We start from the raw sequence: 6,021 nt of genomic DNA, 5'->3' as shown, positions 1-6,021 counted from the left end.
AATTAAATCCCCGTCCAATCCAGTTATTTTAGGTTTATCCTGGCTAGAAAAATATAACCCTCGAATAGATTGGAATTTGCGTAAACTTGACTTTTCCAAAAGCGTTATTAATAGTTCTACGAACCAAGTAAAAAATTATAAGTCTAGTACAGTAAAACCCGTACTTATAGGTGCAAAAGCATTTATACACGCAGCAAAAGAAGGATCAACTTTTGCTATTTATGCTGCACCTATTTCTGAAAATGTAAAGACTTCAAGTGGCATTCCAAGTCAATATCAAGAGTATCAAGACGTTTTTGAGAAAAAGAATGCAGATATTCTTCCTGAGCATCGTCCATATGATTGTTCAATCGACCTCAAGGAAGGAACTCAGCCACCATTTGGATCAATTTACAGTTTATCGCAAGATGAGATGGCTGAACTCAAGACATATATTGACGAGAATTTAGCGAAGAATTTCATACGCCATTCAAAATCTCTAGCAGGAGCTCTAATTCTATTCGTAAAGAAAAAAGATGGATCTTTACGAATGTGTGTTGATTATCGAGGACTCAACAAGATCACAATCAAGAACAGGTATCCATTACCTTTGATATCAGGACTCCTTGACCAGTTGAATCAAGCTAAGATCTATACAAAAATAGATCTAAGAGGAGCATATAATCTAATACGGATCAAAGAAGGAGATGAATGGAAGACTGCGTTTCGAACCAGGTATGGACATTTCGAATATAATGTCATGCCCTTTGGACTCACGAATGCACCAGCTGCTTTTCAACATCTCATGAATGATGTATTTCGTGAATTCTTAGACAATTTTGTCGTCTGCTATCTAGTTGATATCCTGATCTATTCCAAGAACGTCGAAGAACATGAAATACATGTTCGTCAAGTATTACAAAAACTTAGAGATGCAGGATTGTACGCCAAGATGGAAAAGTGTGTATTTCACACTACTCACGTTGACTTTTTAGGATACATCATTTCAAATGATGGTCTCATGATGGATTCTAAGAAAGTCCAAACAATCGTGGATTGAAAGATTCCAAGGACAGTAAGAGATGTTCAATGTTTCTTGGGATTTGCCAATTACTATCGGATCTTCATCAAAGATTTCTCACGAGTTGCAGCTCCACTTACACGCTTGACTAGTAAAGATAAATTTCAATGGAATCAAGAAGCGGAAGCAGCATTTGAAGCCTTGAAGACATCGTTTGTCTCTGCACCAGTCTTATATCGTGTTGACTTTTCCAAGGCATTTTTTATGGAAACAGATGCATCAGATTTTGCCTTGGGTGCAGTTTTATCATAAATGGGAACAGATGACAAACTCCATCCGATAGCTTTTCATTCAAGAAAATTCTCAGCAGCCGAGATCAATTATGAGATCCACGATAAAGAACTTCTTGCGATCGTGGATTCTTTTCAAGAATGGCGTCATTATCTAGAAGGTGCTTCTAGTCCAGTCACTGTGTATACAGATCACAAGAACCTCGAGTATTTCATGTCAGCACGCGTGTTGAATCGTCGTCAAGCTCGTTGGAGTATGTCTTTGTCAAGATTCGAGTTCATTATCACTTATCGGCCAGGAAAACAACAAGGTTTATCCGATGCCCTATCTAGACGTTCTTATTTTGCACCAAAAGAAGGAGATGCAGCTTTTGAGCAACAAAGAACGGTCCTCTTGAAACCGGAGCAATTTCATCTCCGAGCAATGAAATCAACATTGACTGTTGATTCAACTTTTCTCAAGCAAATCCAGTCCAGTATGTCCTCAGACCCTCTTGTTTATGATATCGAGAATAATTCTTCCAAGTCTCATGATCCTTCTAAGTTTGAGTTCAAGAATAATCTATTATATTTTGAAGGACGCCTATATGTTCCAGAAGGAGAAGCACGTTTACGTGTTCTTCAAGTACGTCATGACTTTCCAGCAGCAGGGCACTTTGGATATAATAAGACTTTGGAACTCATATCAAGAGATTTTTGGTGGCCACAAATGTGGAAGTCAGTCAAAGACTTTGTACAATCATGTGATATTTGTTCAAGATCAAAAATTCCTCGTCATCGACCTTACGGACTTCTTCAGCCATTACCTATACCAGAACAACCATGGTCTTCTGTTTCTATGGATTTCATCACAGATCTTCCAAGCTCAAGATCTTATGATTCTATATTTGTGATAGTAGATCGTTTCACCAAGATGGCACATTTTGTGCCATGTACAAAATCTATCACAGGTGAAGAAACAGCTAAGCTTTTCATTGATAATATCTATCGCTATCATGGATTACCTAAAGATATCATATCGGATAGGGGAATTCAATTTGTGTCAAGATTTTGGAGGACCCTTTTCAAGATTTTAAAAGTGGACATAAAACTATCTTCGGCTTTTCATCCTCAAACTGATGGACAAACAGAGCGCGTAAACCAAGTCTTGGAGCAATATTCAAGGTGTACTATCAACTACCAACAAGATGATTGGACAACCCTTCTGCCATTGGCAGAGTTTGCTTATAATAATACGGTACATTCTTCCACGCAACAAACACCTTTCTTTGCCAATTATGGCTATCATCCACGACTTGATACTTTTGATTTTTCAAAAGTTGATAATCCTGCAGCAGAAGATATGGCAAATCGGTTGTCAGAGTTACATGCAATAATGAAGACACAATTGAAGGAAGCTCAAGAACGACAAAAGATAAACGCAGATCTATATCGTAAGGAGCAACCACAGATCAACGTCGGTGATAAGGTATGGCTACTTCGTCGCAATATCAAGACTACTCGACCTTGTGACAAGTTGGACTATCGTAGGCTTGGCCCCTTTTCTGTTTCTGAACAGATCAACCCAGTTGCATATCGGTTACATCTACCAGAGTCAATGAAGATCCATCCTGTATTCCACGTATCTCTTCTTGAACCATATAAGACAGTGGATATACAAGGAAGAAGACAAATGCCACCGCCTCCTATAGAAGTAGATAATAATGAAGAATTTGAGGTGGAAGAGATATTAGACTCAAAGCGGTGCCAAAATAAGCTGAAATATCTTGTTCATTGGCGCGGATATGATATTAGTGAACGCACATGGGAGCCATCCAGGAATCTAGCAAATGCATCAACTAAAGTCAAAGTTTTTCATCAACGACATCCATCAAAACCAAGATGAAAATCTCTCTTATAAAAGAGACAAGATTGAGGCAAGATAACATTCAATTTCCTATCCTTGTTTGTAACTTCTTTGCATTTGTGACGCTAATTAGATGGAGAGCCAACAACCAGCAGATTCAACTCAAGAACCTTCGTTTGCTGACCTGCCGGACGAGACATTGCGATTGTCACAACCTTCAAGACGACGCAATCGAGATGAAGATCTTCAAGAATGACATGTTCTTCCTCGAATAGATGGTGAGATACAACGCATTTGGTATCACGACCTTGGAAGAGATTCTCGATGTTTGGTGATATTATTGGAGATAGGAACGACTCCTGATGGTGTTTCAAATGTATTATTTGAAGGAAGTTATGAAGGCCTCAACAGTGATCAAATAACAGGGTGGTCTTCTCGCCCTGGAATGGGACACTATCGATGGCTAAGAGGACCCATCAACTATCTTCGAAGAGAACAAAGATTAGAGTATGTAGCAAATACAATTCGCCGCATATTAGATTTTCTCAATATATAATCACCGCTCCTCGTGGAACTCGTCCCTAGAAGGGGAGGTAATGTCACCGACATACATATAATTACCTATATGAATAGATAAAAGTATGTAAAAGTAGATAAAAGTAGGTTAATTGTGTAATATCTTCTAAAGAAGCTTCTTAGAAGCTTCATAGACGCTGCTTTGACTTTATAGGAGTCTATAGTTGACTTTTAGGCTAGAAACTTGGTCAACAAGTTAGCCATGTGCCACACATGTTGGAAGCTTAAAGAACAAGCTAACTACGTGGTCCATCCATAGAAAACTTACCTTGTAAGCAAAGGCATGTGGCCTAGAAAGTCAACATATATTGGAGGTCTTATAGAACATCGCCATGTGGCTTCTAGTTAGATAGTATATATAGAGGCAAGAGTGAAGCCCTCTTCACTCTTGTCAACTCCTTTCTTGCTTCTAGTCCAGGTTCAAGAGTCTTTAGTTTCTTGTCTTGTGGCAATAGCCATTCCAGTTTCCTTTTAATATACCTACTTGTTTATATTATATCGAGATAGCCTTTTGGTGTATATTTTTCCTCATCGAGTCTTTGTCCTTGACAGTAGGTCAATTGGAAAGACATCTTAATATTCTCTTATGAGTTGCTATATCCGTTTTTATTTCTTTGGCTATCTTTTTCACAACTGATGCAAGATTTAAAACCACTATATATATTGGTTACTTATGCTATATTTGCTTCTTCATAAATATCATTCCTATGAGTAAGTCTTTATTTTTAGATTATTTTTTCTCTTCACTCAATGTGGAGATATGAAGAGTCACCTTGTATCTACTATCTTTGAAAGAGATTGCCTTTGCTATCCAATCAACTTGCTTATTTTCCACCTTTAGCTATGGCATATCAAAGATAACATCATATCTTAGCTTTATTACCTTGAACCTCTTTCTTAAGACATAGATGTCAATCAACCTCAAGGTTTCTTTTTCACATGTCTCATTTAATATGTTCTTTTAGTTATCTACGAGACATACACTTTTTTCCTTGATTATCTTAGTTTTAATCTCAAGTCAATTAACAATTTTTGTCAAGATATAATTTTTTATAGAGCCTTAATCTACAAGCACTTGACATGATTGTCTTTTTATTAGTCCTATTAGATGCACCAATCGATTCTTTTTATAGTTATCTAAGATAATACTATTTATCTTTGACAAACAATAATACTTTTATTAGAAAGCCTCATTTCTGTGCTTTATTTCATTATCAACTTGGTGAGTCTTGAGATTGTAAATCCACCTTGTTTTGTTGATACTTGAATTTTGATGTTTTGGAGAACCTTCAATTTGGTGGCGTGGCTCTTGACAATAGAAATATAATTCTTTTTACACCAATATTTTTCATCTTCGTGGTATCAATGATCCTTGTAGGACATCAATTTCCATTGGCATTGGTTGTTGTACCATAGTATTAGATAGAACATAAGACTTTGTATAATAGGTTGTGCTCTATGATTTTTGAAATCTATAGCATCGACCGTCTTTGAAATCCTAATTGTCTCTTCAAATATTTGTAGATCCTTTAGTTCCACCTCTTGTTGGACTCCAGATTTCAATTCTCATAGAAATCAAGCTATCATCTCCACCTCTAAAATATTACCAATTTAGAAACATAGAAACTTAAATTGAGAGACATAATCTTACACTGACCTAAATTATATAAGATTTATTAACTGATTGCATGCTATCTTTTTTGCATTGATGGGCCAAAATTGATTCCTAAACTTGTTCTCAAACTCTTTCCAATCACAAAATCTACCTTAAGCTCCATAGCTTGGAATTCAATATTATCACCAAATGGCTGTTACATCTCTCAAAGAATTAGTTGCATGTACAATTCCTTCAGTGATATTTGCCTAGATAGTTGGAAGTATTGTCACTTCTTGAAGAGCCATTGACATACATCTTTTTGTCTTGAAGTTCCAAAGTACTAAGCTTATTGAATTTCAGCCTAATAGATGTCAATTCCCTTATCCTAAATGCTTCTATTTGCTCTTACAATGTAGTTATCTAGCTTAAGAGGTGTTATATTTGAGCCTCCATTTGGGATTGTTTGGCCATATCTCTCCTGTTATAATTCTCCATTGGACTTTACTATTGTAATGCCTTCTCAAGTTTTGGTTGACTTTTTAAGAGTAGCTTATAGTAGCCTCAACACAATACATAGTGTGACTATAACAATTGACTTTGAATTAAATGATGACTATTGACATATTACCAAAGAATAGTCTAACATTCGCTTTGATACCAATGAAATAGAACTAGTCTATTTCAAGAATCCAAGATCCTTCTAATATATAGC

Source organism: Physcomitrium patens, chromosome 4 (assembly GCF_059467195.1).
Source record: "Physcomitrium patens ecotype Gransden chromosome 4, ASM5946719v1, whole genome shotgun sequence".
NCBI lineage: Eukaryota > Viridiplantae > Streptophyta > Bryopsida > Funariales > Funariaceae > Physcomitrium > Physcomitrium patens.
Note: the sequence above shows the minus strand (reverse complement) of the source record.